Here is a 17,239-nt window from a genome sequence, read left to right as displayed (position 1 = left end):
TTTCATGATTTCGGAATCCATAGAGATGTTAACAATCTGAAATACCACACTTCTTTCAGACACGTTGTTGTTGTTGTTGTTGTCTTCAGTCATGAGACTGTTTGATGCAGCTCTCCATGCTACTCTATCCTGTGCAAGCTTCTTCATCTCCCGTACCTACTGCAACCTACTTCCTTCTGAATCTGCTTAGTGTATTCATCTCTTGGTCTCCCTCTACGATTTTTACCCTCCACACTACCCTCCAATACTAAACTGGTGATCCCTTGATGCCTCAGAACATGCCCTACCAACCGATCCCTTCTTCTAGTCAAATTGTGCCACAAACTTCTCTTCTCCCCAATCCTATTCAATACTTCCTCATTAGTTATGTGATCTACCCATTTAATCTTCAGCATTCTTATGTAGCACCACATATCGAAAGCTTCTATTCTTTTCTTGTCCAAACTGTTTATCGTCCATGTTTCACTTCCATACATGGCTACACTCCATACAAATACTTTCAGAAACGACTTCCTGACACATAAATCTATACTGGATGTTAACAAATTTCTCTTCTTCAGAAATGCTTTCCTTACCATTGCCAGTCTACATTTTATATCCTCTCTACTTCGGCTATCATCAGTTATTTTGCTCCCCAAATAGCAAAACTCCTTTACTACTTTAAGTGTCTCATTTCCTAATCTAGTTTCCTCAGCATCACCCGACTTATTTCGACTACATTCCATTATCCTTGTTTTGCTTTTGTTGATGTTCATCTTATATCCTCCTTTCAAGACACTGTCCATTCCGTTCAACTGCTCTTCCAAGTCCTTTGCTGTCTCTGACAGAATTACAATGTCATCGGCGAACCTCAAAGTTTTTATTTCTTCTCCATGGATTCAGACACATATCTTACTGAATTATTTTGGAACATAGTGGATCTTTACCCTGCAGGGACGAGGCTGACATGGTTTCCAACGTTTCAGCTTATGTCAAACAGGTAGGGCGAGTGAAGCTTTGAGATATGCCACTGCACATTTCAACAATACTGTCAGCAAAAGATGTTTTTTTTTTAGGATAGTTCCTCACCCAGAGAAAATTCTCGTTACTTGTAGTTTCAAGCACACATACTTATCGTTCTCCATGGCCGAGGTCACTCACCCAAACCCCTCATTTGACGATGACGAAACGATTCTACTGTGAACTACAGCGATCCAATAATGCTGTTACATGTTGGCTGGAGAACTGTACACCATCCCTTACTTGACGTCGACGAACACAGCCGGCCGGTGTGGCCGAGCGGTTCTAGGCGCTTCAGTCTTGAACCATGCAACACCTACAGTCGCAGGATCGAATCCTGCCTCGGGAATGGATGTGTATGATGTCCTTGGGTTAGTTAGATTTAAGTAGTTCTGAGTTCTAGGGGACTGATAACCTCAGATGTTAAGTATGTTAAGTGCTCAGAGCCATTTGATTTTTCGACGAACACTTGACAGCAAACAAAAAGTGGGACACTGCTGAATGCAAGCAACATTATGTAGCTGTGACGCAGGTACTCTAAACGCTATACACAATGGGTACCACAAAGGACTACTAGAGAACACTGCTCTTTGTGGCAGTCAGTCAAGATTTAAACCAATACGAATTTAGAATTGTATTAATACCTTCAGCTGCTGACGGGCGTTGATATATATCAATGGGGACAGGTGAAAATGTGTGCACCGACCGGGACTCGAACCCGGGGTCTCCTGCTTACGTGGCAGACGCTCTATCCAGCTGAGCCACCGAGGGCACAGAAGATGGCGCGACTGCAGGGACTATCTCGCGCACTCCTCCCGCGAGACGCACATTCTCACCTTGTATGTTGACACACAACATTCGTAGTGTCCCACCCCAACACACTCACTACTCGTGGAAGACATTCGCCGGCCGCGGTGGCCGTGCGGTTTTAGCCGCTGCAGTCCGGAACCGCGGGACTGCTACGGTCGCAGGTTCGAATCCTGCCTCGGGTATGGATGTGTGTGATGTCCTTAGGTTAGTTAGGTTTCAGTAGTTCTAAGTTCTAGGGGACTGATGGCCACAGCTGTTAAGTCCCATAGTGCTCAGAGCCATTTTTGGAAGACATTCTTACTAAGTCCCTTAAGAGTTCGGGGAATATGTGTTCATCTGCACAGAAGAAGGTGATGGCCGGTATTGCCAGAACCAATACTGTCGTATAACGGATAATAGAATAAAACGTTATTAGAGATGAGGCAGTCCTTAATGCTTGTAAATTTAACTTTATTACAATAAGTCACACGGCAGGTCTTATCGCACTCGTTAAATTACACGACGAGTTGTTTTTCGTGATCCGAATTGGAACCCACTGTTAACCACACAAAGCTTGCGTGTCTGATCGAGATTCGACTAGGCACAAAGAGACGTAAGTTGTTGAAGAGTTCACCAGTATCAGCTTACAAGGCCGAACGTCTGTACCTGGAAATAAATGACATGTGGAAGCCCGTGAAGGTTATATCGCCCTTGAGAAGTAAGCAAAGGTTTGTAATCAAAATCAATGCACAAGTTTGAAACGTCATGAAGTAGTGGTGATGGACGGGGAGTATAATCCAGTACCTACTGAGCCGTGTGGCTCGGTCAGCGCGATATTCCCGCCGCCGGTATGGGTCATCTTTCCGGTGGTGTGCGCAGAGCGCGCGGTGGCGCCACCTGCCGGGCCGATCGGGGAGCGAGCGGTAAGCTCTAGGAAGTAGCGTAGGATTTTGCTTTGGCACGCCTAGCTGTAACGTCGTTTGGGATGTCTGGCGGATAGTACAGGCGTCGTGCGAGGCAGCAGGAAGAGCACATCTAGAAGGGGCTGTTTACCCGGGTGACGGAGTCGTAGCAAATATCGCCGGCGTGGAGGCACTCACGTCACTAGACTAGATTAGATTAGACTAGATTAATACTTGTTCCATAGATCATGAATACGACACTTCGTAATGATCTGGAACGTGTCAGGTTAATAAAAGATGTCTTAACAAGATATTACATTACACAAAATATTGCATGACACTAATGTTTAAGTTGGTTTTCTTTTTTTTTCTTTTCTTTTCCCTTAATTTATGTCTAAAAATTCAGCCAATGAGTAGAAGGAGTTGTCATCTAGAAATTCTTTTAATTTATTTTTAAATGTTGGTTAGCTGTCTGTCAGGCTTTTGATGCAGTTCGGTAGGTGACCAAAGACTTTTGTGGCAGCATAATTTACCCCTTTCTGTGCTAAAGTCACATTTAACCCTGCATAGTGAAGATCATCCTTTCTCCTGGTGTTATAGCTATGCACACTGCTATTACTTTCGAACTGGGTTGGATTATTAACAACAAATTTCATAAGTGAATATATATACTGTGAGGTTACTGTCAGGATCCCTAGATCCTTAAATAGATGTCTGCAGGATGACCGTGGGTGGGCTCCAGCAATTATTCTGATTACACGTTTTTGAGCAATGAATACTTTTCTACTGAACGACGAATTACCCCAGAATATGATGCCATACGAAAGCAGTGAATGAAAGTAGGCATAGTAAGCTAATTTACTGAGATCCTTATCACCAAAATTTGCAATAACCCTAATAGCATACGTAGCTGAACTCAGATGTTTCAGCAGACCATCAATGTGTTGCTTCCAGTTTAACCTCTCATCAATGTACACACCTAAAAATTTTGAAAATTCTACCTTAGCTGCAGACTTCTGTTCAAAGTCTATATTTATTGCTGGAGTTGTGCCATTTACTGTACGGAGAGAGTCCGTTTTCTGAGAACCACTTAATAATTTTGTGAAAAATATCATTTACAATTACATCACTTAGTTCTTGGTTTTTGGATGTTATTACTATACGTGTATCACCAGCAAAAAGAACTAACTTTTCATCTTCATCAATGTGGAATGGTAAGTCATTAATGTATATCAAGAACAGTAAAGGACCTAAGACCGAACCCTGTGGGACCCCATACTTGATAGCCCCCCAATTTGAGGACTCAGTTGTTGTTTTAACATTACATGAACCACTTATTTCAACTTTCTGCATTCTTCCAGTTAAGTATGAATTAAATCATTTGTGCACTGCCCCCCTCAAACGATAATGATTTAGCTTATCTAAAAGAATTCCATGATTTACACAATCAAAGGCCTTTGAGAGATCACAAGAAATACCAAGGGGTGATGTCCGGTTATTCAGAGCACTTAATATGTGATCAGTGAAAGCGTATATAGCATTTTCTGTTGAAAAGCCTTTCTGAAAACCAAACTGACATTTTGTTAGTGTAGTGGACTGACAATGCAGCCAGTCCACAGAGACGGGTAGCCGAAAGGGCACACGTACACACACGCCGACTGGCGCGAAGTCTGGAACAGGATACGTGATGAATGTGATAAAGAAAAGAACGTAGCTACTAGAACACTTAACTTTTATATCATCCTTTGGTATACAGCATTCTTGATGATACAAGTGAGACTCAGTAGATACATGAAGTTACTTATGGCGCCTTGCTAGGTCGTAGCCATTAACTTAGCTGAAGGCTGTTCTAACTGTCTCTCGGCAAATGAGAGAAAGGCTTCGTCAGTGTAGTCGCTAGCAACGTCGTCGTACAACTGGGGCGAGTGCTAGTCAGTCTCTCGAGACCTGCCGTGTGGTGGCGCTCGATCTGCGATCCTGACAGTTGCGACACGCGGGTCCGACATGTACTAATGGACCGCGGCCGATTTAAGCTGCCACCTAGCAAGTGTGGTGTCTGGCGGTGACACCACAGTTAGTACTTTATTTTTGCAAATATTGGAGGCTACTCTTGAATACATTACTTTCTCAAAAATGTTTGATAGAGCTGTCAGAAGAGAGATTGGGCGATAGTTGTTGACATCCGACGTATCCCCCTTTTTATGCAATGGTTTTACAGTGGCATATTTCAGTCTATCGGGGAAAACACCCTGCTCCAAAGAGCCATCAATTCCGTAAGAGCTTTTACTTTTCAGTGAGTTTATTATTTTACTGATTTTATAAGGACAGGTTGGTGGAAATACAGTTGTTTCAAACTGCACTGGTATGGCCTCTTCTATTAGTAGCCTTGCCTCTTCTAGTGAAGATCTAGATCCTATTTTCTCCACAACATTTAAAAAAATGATTATTGAAAATATTTTCATTTTCTGATTGTTTGTTAGTACACTTGTCATTCAGTTTTATGGCACTAAAGTCTTCCTGTGCTCTTGGTTGCCCTGTTTCCCTTTCAATAATATTCCAAATTGCTTTAATTTTATTATCAGAGTTACTAATCTCAGACATGATACACATGCTTCTGGACTTTTTAATAACTTTTCTTAGTACCGCACAATAGTTTTTATAATATTGAACAATTTCGGGGTCAGTACTCCCTCTTGCTGTTAGATAAAGTTCTCTTTTACGGTTGCAAGATATTCTTATTCCTTTAGTTAGCCAAGGTTTTTTATATGATTTCTTGGAATTATGTTTAATATTTTCTTGGGAAAACAATTTTCAAATACCCTTAAAAATGTATCGTGAAATAAGTTATATTTCAAGTTTGCATCGGGTTCCTTATACACTTCATCCCAGTCCAGCTGCTGTAGGCTTTCCCTAAAGTTTCCAATATTTATATTGTTAATTGAACGCACTGCTTTGAAATTCTGATTTGATATACTGCATGGAACTATGTCATGTACTGTAACTAGCTGTGCACCATGATCTGAAAGACCATTCTCAACAGGATAAGCATTTATGTCCTTAAACTTATCTTGGTCCATAAAAAAGTTATCTATCAATGTCCTGCTGTTCTTTGTTATCCGAGTAGGAAAATCAATGACGGAGCTCAAACTCAAAGAACTGAGTAATACTACAAGGTTATTCTTCCTATTACACTCTTTCAGGGAATCAACATTGAAATCCCCACAAATGATAATTTGCTTCCCCCTGTCTGACAGATAGCACAACAAAGCATCCAAGTTTTCTAGAAATAGCTGGAAATTCCCTGAGGGGGACCTATACACTGTTACAATTATGAAAGTGCCATCATTTAGTTTTAGTTCAGTGGCACATGCTTCCATATGTTGCTCTACACAAAATTTTTTAGTTTCTAAAATTTTTACACTATGGAAGCTTTTGACATATATGGCAACTCCTCCTCTCATCATATTATCTCTACTTACATGTGCAGCTAATTTGTACCCATTGATGCTAACATTTTGCATATCAGTGACAATGTGATGCTCAGACAGGCATAGTACATCTATTACATTCTCAGTTTCTATATCTTCTAAACAAAGCAGAAGCTCATCAATTTTATTCTTCAATCCCCCAATATTTTGATGAAATATACTAGCATTATTTTTCACTTTACGTTTGTGAGTATCTTGAACTTTTTTAACATCTTTAGTACTTGCCTGGCTGAGTTTCCCACTGGACACTGATCTTACACTAAAAAAGAGTTTCCACCATGAGATGTAGTTCCTCCCCCCTTTAAATTTCCTGCGGCGGCTGGCTTCGTCGAACAAGCAACAGGGTGAGGGCCTTGCTTGTGGCCGGAATCGACTAATGGGTTCAGTGCTGTTGACTTCATTGTCTTGGCCGAATGTGTTAATTTCAACTTGCTTAGTACGCAAGGTACTAGTGATGTGATGTGATGATTAACATTTTCTATGGCCTGGAATGCTGATACATTCCGTTTGTAGATTGCTACTACCAGTGTTAACCGCCATTGAAAACAGTTTGCTGGTCCTTGTCTAAGTGCCGCCTGGTTATTGTCTTTATATCACACGACGAAGTTAAGCTCGCCAGTTGCTGTAGATCTACATGGATAAACTTTTCTCTGGATACATTTTGCTGCGAATTGCAATAACGTTACTGTTACGTTTCTACCTTAAGCGATAGTGTGTGTGAGAGACACATATCTAATTCTGAGTGAGTAATTTCATAAATTCTTACAAGCTACTGAGAGGCCAGTTGTTATCGTGTGTTTAAATAGTTTGATTATCAAAGTACAAGAATTCCTTCAATGACAGTATGTGGAAATGGTAATTAATTCTGATTTTTTGTTGCATGTACTCTGAATTATTTTGGCAATACCAATAACTGCAGTAACGAAAGACTACATTTCTTCGTTAAATTTTAGTGAACTGTTCTTCAGGTTGATCATAGTTTTTGAGTAAATAGTTTTTAACTCATTTCACTAAATGTGTGATAGGCCGTAAGTGCCGTGGTTTATGAATGTTTAAATTTGGAAGTAACTTTCTCTCATTCAAATGGTAATTTTAAAAATGTGTTGAACGTTTTATTTGTTACTTGTCTTGTTCAAATGTGCCAAATAAATGTTCAGTGCAACTGTCGATGGTGATTTTCTGACGTGTCACTTGGTCCAGTCCTACAACCTCACAGCCTATTGTGCTGAGCTTGTGTCGATGCGTAAAAGTTGAATTCCGTGCTATGCTCACACATCACCTATATGAATTGTTAACTAAAGACAATCGGATGTTAAATTCTTATATACACTACCGGCCATTAAAATTGCTACACAACGAAGATGACGTGCTACAGGCGCGAAATTTAACCGACAGGAAGAAGATGCTGTGATATGCAAATGATTGGCTTTTCAGAGCATTCACACAAGGTTGGCGCCGGTGGCGACACCTACAACGTGCTGACATGAGGAAAGTTTCCAACCGATTTCTCATACACAAACAGCAGTTGACCGGCGTTGCCTGGTGAAACGTTGTAGTGATGCCTCGTGTAAGGAGGAAAAATGCGTACCATCACGATTCTGACTTTGATAAAGGTCGGATTGTAGCCTATCGCGATTGCGGTTTTTCGTATCGCGACATTGCAGCTCGCGTTGGTCGAAATCCAATGACTGTTAGCAGAACATGGAATCGGTGGGTTCAGGAGGGTAATACGGAACGCCGTGCTGGATCCCAACGGTCTCGTATCAATAGCAGTCGAGATGACAGGCATATTATCCGCATGGCTGTAACGGATCGTGCAGTCACGTCTGGATCCCTGGTCAACAGATGGGGACGTTTGCAAGACAACAACCATCTGCACGAACAGTTCGACGACGTTTGCAGCAGCATTTACCCTTGACGTTGCATCACAGACAGCAGCGCCTGCGACGAACCTGGATACACGAATGGCAAAAGTAATTTTTTTCCAGATGAATCAAGGTTCTGTTCCCAACATCATGATGGTCGCATCCGTGTTTGGCGACATCGCGGTGAACGCACATTGGAAGCGTGTATTCGTCATCGCCATACTGGCGTATCACCCGGCATGATGGTATGGGGTGCCATTGGTTACTGGTCTCGGTCACCTCTTGTTCGCATTGACGGCACTTTGAACAGTGGACGTTACATTTCAGATGTGTTACGACCCGTGGCTCTACCCTTCATTCGATCCCTGCGAAACCCTACATTTCAGCAGGATAATGCACGACCTCATGTTGTTGGTCCTGTACAGGCTTTTCTGGATACAGAAAATGTTCGACTGCTGCCCTGGCCAGCACATTCTCCAGATCTCTCACCAACTGAAAATGTCTGGTGAATGGTGGGCGCCGTTCGTAGAGACCTGGAGGAGTTTGACGTCGTGAGGAAACAACGAAATAATGGGACAGTATCATCTCGGAGGGTTCAAATCCTGAGAAAATTTGGATCTGAAGCTCGAATGCCAGTCCAATGTCAATATTTTCAAAATCTCTAGTTTATATAAAATAGAAAATCTAGATCCAATGACCTTACATGACGGTTGGTTCGTGTGCTAAAATAACATTACTAATGTAAGAAGAGTCAGAGTTCCTGCAAGCAGCGGCTTCCGCCTTTGACGGCCGGAGCTAATACAGCTGTGTTCCACTCAGTGCTGAATGCACATGTTTAATGTTGATCTGGATCCACTGCACGGTCCTGCGTGGACTGTTATGTTTGTGGCAGTTAAAATCTAACCCCCAACGGAAATCGAAAGCACACCTTAGCCATTATAAGCTAGTGTCAGTCCAACCAAACCAGCCACTGAATTTCACATGTGTTAGCATCATGTTTTTGTCATAACGGAGTACGCAGCACTCGGTGCAAGTATGTTAACTTCCACTTGAGCTGCTGTCGTGAATAACCTAATCGTGGTCCAGTGGTCAATGTCATGCAGTGTGAACACAAAGCCGCGATATGAAACCCATCAAAGCCGTATTCCACCTGTCTGCCACGAGCATCAGTCTGACAGGTCAGGAACAGTTTCGTTTATTTCCTAACCAACCAGTAATAGAAAAATCTTGCCGAGACATGTTTGCGAAAGGGCTCACGGGTGTTTTTCATGGTAATACCAATTTCAGTGCCATCAGGCAGCGGCCGCTTGATACAGACCGGCGTCCTGGAGATTTCCAGCCGACTTTCCTGTTCCCAAATTAACAAGTATAGCAGTATGTAACATTTTATGTGATATTATATGATGTTTCAGCATACTCTGTGGCGATTTTTACGGCATGTTGCTACAAGCGTATTTAACTGCGATCCTATTTTGTTCAAGTGTCTAGTATAGCTTGTACCACGACTTCACTATTTCTCATTTTTGAAGTTATGAGGAGCGTCGTTTATGCGTTGGAAAACGGAGTAAAGTCTAACATTTGTGACACTGTGTTCTGTTTGTGTTTAATAAAAGGGTGAAAGCAGTGGAAGCAATTCGAAACACCTGTGTCCTGTAAGGAGTGAGTGCTATCGAGAAAGTCAAGTTGTATCAAGTACGATAGTTTTGAGAAAAATTAATCACCACATTCAGGAAGACAAACAGGCGCTGATGAAGGGCGTTTCTGCGATTTACAGCTATGGTCAATGACAGTGTATCCGATAACTGGCAGTGTGACGACCAATAATGTTTCGTGTGACACTTGCCTTCAGTAATCATACCGAGATTAAAAGGAAGCAAGGAGGATTATGGTACAAAGTCTCGGCGGAAACGAAATTAGACGCAAACTAGAATCTCAAAGTGGGAAGGATAGGGAAGTCGGTGTCATTGAAAGGATTGATCCTGGAATTTGTCGTTATAGATTTAAGGAGGTCACTGTAAACTTAAACTAATCGACGTGATGGCGATTTCAAATACCGTGTGTAACATCATGAGGAGAAAATAAAGGGTAAGCCATAAAAAAAAAACATTATCTCAAACGATGGCCTGTATACGTCCGCAAAATGTGTTATTATTAATGTACTGTACAGAGGTGTTTTGCGTAGCGAACTGCCCTCACAGGGATGTGTCCTTCGCAATTGAGATTTGTTGCTAACCTATGAGATGGCTTGTAGTCGCAGAGTAACAAATCAAACCTGGAGGACAGCACCAAGAAGCTCGGTTGGCAACAGGTCTACCGAACGTTTTCTAATCTGGCACCAACATGTGTTTATCTTCCTCGCCCCTTATCAATCAACCACCAAGACAATTAGTTTGGTTTTCTATTCTTCGTTTTTGTTTGTTTTGTTTTGGCGATTGCACGTTAAGTGTGGCTTAACTCAGAATCAGCAAGTCGCTACATGTGTGAGACGAGAAAATTACCTGCATATCATCAGACGTTTTTCGATAACGACATGGAATGTATTGTTGACAATTTCTCTAATATTTGTGTCTATTTTGTTCCATAACTTAGTGGGAAATGCTATTGATATGCACTACACTAATACAACTGTTGTGTCATCTTAATACCACACAACGAATGGCTATCTTACTTAAACGTGAAGTCTTTTGTCACACTCCAGTAGCTTTTCCGCACTACCACGTAAATACAACATCGTGGCTCTGAGAGCAGATGCTAAATGAAACACAGTTAAGAGTATTCAGTGACACGATTTCATTAACAGATTTGTTTATTTTCAGTAGCAGTTAAGCAGTACTTCATGTTCCTTACCTGCAGATCTCTTGTTTACTGAATGTAGCGAGACGACTTATGATGGCAAAATTTCTAAAGATGTCGTTCTGAGTTTGCTACAGCTGTTTGTAGCTCTGTCACAGAGGAGGTCAAATGTTGCTCTCGAACCGTTTTTGATTGTAATACCCCGAAATATATCACCTATTGACATCAAACCAGCATGGATTTGGAAAGCATCATTCATGTGTGACATAGCTGGGGCTTTATACACAAGATGTGCTGCATACAGGGTCTCTCATATTGATTCCATATTTATAGAGGTACAAAAAATCATTTTGAAATCATTCCTGATACGCGGCTTCCAACCCCATTGCTTTCGACGACCCTTAAAAAAATTACATTATCCCACTGACAAAATCTGTAGTTACTCATATATCGGATACATAAAGAAGTTCCACAAGTTAACCGTCAGGCAAAACACTCTCCTCGACATGTGCTATGATTTCGTAAGTCCTGGCTTTGATATCTAGAGCTTTTTATGAGAATAAAGGGATGTTATGGATATTTCACTTTCACTATATTATTTGCATATGCAAGTGGCAGTGAATGCACTACATACAGCCTATTTTCTCATGTTTTGAGATAGTTATATATCTACTAAATCGACTGAAAAATTTAGTATGTTAGCTACATTTTGTATGCAGAAATATATGAACTAAAAGGCACGAACTGAAAAGTCACAGCAGTTAATACTTTTCAGTGGAAGCATTTCGAATTTCGTGAGATGGGGTACTTAATTTCGAATAATCACAGTAAATGTGATCCTTAACAAAATAGAGGTCATCCACCTTGAAACTGACGAGCGCAATCACAAAATTTGAAAGAATCCAGTTGTTTTACTGAATAGTTTCTTTAACACGGTGTGAGAAAGACAGCAGAATAGCCAGCATGTGCGCACTGCCATCCCCGCAGTGTAGTGCAGTCGCCAGCTGCTGCACCAAAGTGGGATGGAGAATGTTGTCTTCACAACAGAAGAAGCACACAACTCAGCAGGCGGTGGCTGCCGCTTTGGAACACTGGCGGTGGTCTAACTCCACGCTGAGAAAGAGAATGCGTTTCTCCACACGGACCAAGTTAAATTGTGTGAGCTCTAAGAATGTGCACGAAGGAAAAGCAGGGTCAATGTACTAGACGGCAATGAATACATGCAGAATTTGCGTAGCATACTGAGTGACATTACTGGTTGCTGTATTCAGAAGTAGGAGTTAAAGAGCATGCTCATGCTTTTGAGGATTCAGGGGTATCTTCTGAGAATCCTCCTTCGGAACTATTCGGTAAATAAACAGTTTATGCGTAGAATATTATTTCTTTCCAGCAAAGACTTTAAACTATAAAGAGAGATTAATTATCTGCAAAGTAAATAACGTCAACCGACGATAATTTCACTGTTGGCTGGTTTACTAACCAATGACATTCAAGAAATTTCGTGGAAAAGCAAATTATGTTTAGACCATCTCGTTGAATTTCATCAATTAACAACTACTATTTTGATTGTGAGGATATACATCCTTCTTTTGTGTTAGTAAAAGTGGACAATTATTATTTTTGTGTTTTGAACAACAATAAAAATTAATAATTAAAGTAAGAAAAAGTTATCTACTTTATCTAAATATTTTAATCGTGTTACTCATATCGTAGCCAAACAAGAATACGGGTGTTAGTAATATCATCAAATCGTGTATGGTGCAATTAGTGATGTGTGAAGTATGGTAAGTCCCTCCTGCTCTAAACTTATTCTATGTACATTTTTCAGACAATGTCCAAACTAATATAAATCACATACAATAAATTTGACAAAAACAGGAGAAGGGAATTTAAACACAAAAAATTGATAATTGTAGTGCACACTGAAAAGTTCTACAAAATACTGTCACCAACAAAACATTGTTGAGAAATAATCTTTCTTCTCGAAAAAACATTATGTGTAATGGAACTGTTCTTGGTATGTGACCACTTCTGGGTATCATTTTACGCAATGAGGTAGTCACATAACGCAATGATTTGAAACCAGATTTCATGTTCGGCAATCTACTACCATAATTTATTAATTTATGTGTGTCAGCTTAAACAAACTCTTCACACAGCCCTTACAGATCGTCTCGCAGTCAGGCAACTGCATCACACCACTATTTCTACTAACGCGTGAGTGGCCATCAACATAGGAGGCATGTGGCGATGCTTAGGAGAAGAAACGTCAGTACGGGATACGGTAGCCACTGTGCAGTGACCAATTTTCGTCCAAAGCGTTTGTTCGGAAGGAGAAACCGACAATGTTTGCCCCCTTTCGGCCGGTTGACGATGACTGAATCGAAGCGCACGGCCTGCAATCTTTCTCAAATTAATTTACAGAAACTATTCGGCAAAAAAATCATTTTTGTCTGACTTGCATCTTTATATGTCACCTTCGTGATGATGTGCCTATTGCTTCGTAAATGGTCATAGTTATTGTGACATTTGCATGCAAGTGCTCCCTGCCGCCGTTGGATAAGCAGCTGCAGCAGCGAGTCGTATACTCCTAGCTCACTCATTTGTTACATAGTTTAATTCTTAATTTCTTTGCGTGTTTTTGGTACTTGCATTGTTTAATTCATAAATTTCGGGCGTATTATAGTATTTGAGAGTTGTAGCATCGCGTTTTAGTACCTGAATAGTGTAAATTCGCATAGTCGTTTGTCTTCTGTTTTTGTTTTGAACGGCCGGTGTCGGTTGGTCACAGTCAGTGTGCTCCCTGCCGCCGTTGGATAAGCAGCTGCAGCAGCAGCTCGTATACTCCTAGCTCACTCATTTGTTACAAGTCGCGCAAGTCGAAAAAGTTTTTAATAAAAAATAGGGGTTGCTATGATTTCGCGTTTGGTGCATATTATTAATTTAACCAACCTGTTGAATTTGCCTTTAGACTAGGGTGTAAGTCTCTGTCACCAATCTGAGCAAACTGATCTGATGCAACACACTCATTTGTGATGGTGAGCGCCATCGATAAATGAAGTATGAAATATCCACAACATTCCTCATATTTTATAAAAGATTTACGATGTCGAAATGACTTTTTCTTTTCAAATTATAGCACACAGAGAGGAGAGTATTTTGCCGTTTGGTTATTATGCAGAACTTTATTACCTGTCCTGTTAGTCCATTAACTATAGACATTTTCGATGAAAGAACGTAGTTTTAGGTGCCATCGATAGCTGGTGAAACGAGAAATGGTATGGGTTATGGAAGAACATAAGTGAAGATATGAACACGTTTATTTTTGTACCGAGGATGTGCTTTTTCATAAGCTGCTGATTTGTCGGTTTTGCACTTAATAAACTTAATGAACAACTGTTTCAGAATTCTCTCGCAATTTCGTTTGCACAACAAGTTAGTAAGGTGGCATTGTCTAAACTCTGCTCTGTGTTTGCCAAGGCAGCAAACCTTAACATGGCAACAAGACAAATATGAAGGTATTACTTAAATTTCGCCACTCATGACGCTTCTCTGAATGTTACAAATCGTTAACAAGCCACGCGAAAGTAAATCGCTGCTCTTGTTGCATTTTCAGCGGAATTCTTTTCATATACTAACCAAAGCAGAGGTGAGCGATACTTTTTGTCACCATGCAAGTGTTGGACTAAAGAAGCTCTGCTTAACATTAACAAAAAAAATGTGAGTGTAGATTTCACTACAGAACAGCATTTCCCTCCCCTCCACCACCTGCCTGTAACCCCACCACTACTGGTCTCCCAAAGCGTACCCTGCCCACTGTGCATCGACGAGCCACGTTATTCTGCACGGACTCTAGTTGAGGAGCCCTGAAACTGAAACTAGTTACTATGCACTAGGATTTGGACCACGATTACTGGGATCAAACAACAATCATCTTACTGAGGTCAGAAGCTCTGCTAGTTCCATTTTCCGCATCTGAAACCTAAATTTGGTGTTTTGGGAAAACTCTACTTACTGCAATAACATTGGTTTTTTATTATTTTATCTCTTTTTATTCATATATGTTTTGTAGCCCATGTGTGATATTCCGTGCATGTCGTTATTTGTATTGCGACGTCTATGCCCCATGTCATTACATTTGGTAATATTTCATCATACAATATAGAAATGTTCACGCTGCTATAAGCCAGCAAGCTGTTAAGATAGGTAGCAGTCGCCGTCCTACAAAAGGGAAGATTGTCACAAGGCGTGAAAACGAAGACGCATGAGTGTAGGAGCCGCGCCGTATTAGAGTTCATAGACAATGTGGTGATCCACACTGCAGTGCTTAGTGGCACACATGTACGAGTAATTTCGTTTATATTAACTATTCAGAGCCGGCCGGAGTGGCCGAGCGGTTCTAGGCGCTACAGTCTGGAACCGCGCGACCGCTACGGTCGCAGGTTCGAATCCTGCCGTGGGCATGGATGTGTGTGATGTCCTTAGGTTAGTTAGGTTTAAGTAGTTCTAAGTTCTAGGGGACTGGTGACCTCAAATGTTAAGTCCCATAGTGCTCAGAGCCATTTGAATCACTTCGAATTTAACTATTCAGATGTTTATACACACTTCCAACTAGACTGTCGGCGTTAACGATACTAACAGCTTCCTAACCATGACTTCACTAACTCCCAAATGAAGCTCATCTAGTAATCAGAATATTATGTAATGTTGTTAATCTTTGGCCGACTAAACAAACCAATCGTACACGCGCCCTGCGCTGGCAGTCTTTGACTATACAATATAGTCCGGTCCCCTAACGATGGTAGTTCGCGCATGTCGAGGCACCGACAGGGATTGTATTGTTGACGATTCCGGGCGGCAGTTGCGGTAAGCGCATGCACGTGCTTTCAGCTCGAAGGATGCGTATATCCTTCAAGTTATGTCTCTCGCTTCTTTATGCAGAGTTTATCACTCACCACCACAATCAGCGATGACAACAAATGGAATCGAAATTCACTAAACAATACTCTACGATCACGATCAGCAGAGCGCTCACAACATACCGAACGCCCATTGGCTGTTGGAGCATACGTGACGTAGCTGTGCAGCCATCGCTCGTGACTCCAAGACAGTAGAACTAACTTCCGCACCGATACCACGTGCTTCCTGTGAACTATTTATCGTGTTATTCAGCTTAAGCATTACGCAGCCTCGGAAAACGTCTATAAGAGATCTCGCGTGCGTGCGATTTCGTATGTGAATTAAAGTCACGTGATAATTTTTTGTGAACTTTCAGTGTTGTTCGATAAGTAAAGATTAGATTCTGCGAACTTCGATTCAAGTATTGCTGTTACGCTGACGCTAAAAACTATTTTTCCTTTTTCTTTCTATTCTTTTTGTAAGGTGGTATCCTTTCATTTCGAAACTTCATTGTAGTGTCGTTGAGATTTTCCCACTCGCTGTTCTATCATTCAGTTGTTTGTACCCATGTTACAATATGCGACCGGTGCAGAAGAAAGCCAATGGGAACATCGAGACAGCTCTACTGATTATGAGGGAAGCAAACTTCCTCCTGTTGAGCTAGGAATACTGCAACGAGTTCGCTGGACTTTCTCGTTACGAGTTGGTTAAGGTAGCCCTTCATACGCAACAATTAGCAAAGAACAACTTGCACTGTTAGCGTATTCGTCACTTAACGTATCACGGCAGGAACAATCCACATCCTAGCGTAATTAGTCAATTAATGAGTTAGAAGCGGGTAGGCACTGCTACAGTATCTTACACTGGAATACCTTAAACGTTCGACTGTACAGTACTGCCGGCTGTTACGTACTTTAGCGTTTAGATAGCATGTCACGTTTTTCGAGATATTCCCTTGGTTGTGTCCGTAGAGTTCAATTACGCACGCTGTTTTTCACACCTTTTTGTCACTTGACTTGTCTACAGCCGCAGTTATTATGTATGAAATGAACTTAAAACATTTTGCTAACTTAAATTTTATTCTCAGTGCGTTTTGTGTATTCCATTTCCTTGTGAGGTGACACTCCAGACAAATAATGTACTACCTTCATTTAGATTCACACTTTTGTTCTGGTGCTGGTACGCTCAAATCAGACAATCCTTACAACTTGATGCACACTCCACATTCTGAGCAGGTTGCGTCCCCATGTGAGGCTTGCACTTTTACTGTTGGTAGTATAAGTCCGTTGTCCGCTCTCCAGTAGCTGAGTGGTCAGCGTGACGGAATGTCATGGCTAACGGCCCGGTTGGGTCGGAGATTACCTCCCCTCATGGACTGGATGTTGTGTTGTCCTTATCATCCTCATTTCATGCCTATCGACACTCAAGTCGCCGAAGCGGCGGCACCAGGCGAACGGTCTACCCGACGGGAGGCCCTAGCCACACGGCATTTCCATTTTCCATC

The 17,239-nt window shown here is 41.4% G+C and overlaps 1 protein-coding gene and 1 non-coding gene across 2 annotated transcripts in view; one reads left to right on the top strand and one right to left on the bottom strand.

The window, feature by feature from the left end:
• The window catches only part of LOC126252115 (neurofilament medium polypeptide-like), a 137,509-nt gene that overhangs the window by 32,546 nt on the left and 87,724 nt on the right, over window positions 1-17,239 (top strand). The gene's annotated exons all lie outside the window — the stretch shown is intronic.
• Trnat-cgu (transfer RNA threonine (anticodon CGU)) lies at window positions 1,697-1,771 on the bottom strand. The gene has a single exon. It is a non-coding gene; the product is annotated as a tRNA-Thr (tRNA).

This window comes from Schistocerca nitens, chromosome 4, assembly GCF_023898315.1.
Source record: "Schistocerca nitens isolate TAMUIC-IGC-003100 chromosome 4, iqSchNite1.1, whole genome shotgun sequence".
Taxonomy (NCBI): Eukaryota; Metazoa; Arthropoda; class Insecta; order Orthoptera; family Acrididae; genus Schistocerca; species Schistocerca nitens.
The sequence above is the reverse complement of the archived record's forward strand: the minus strand, read 5'-3'. Positions and strand labels throughout refer to the sequence as shown.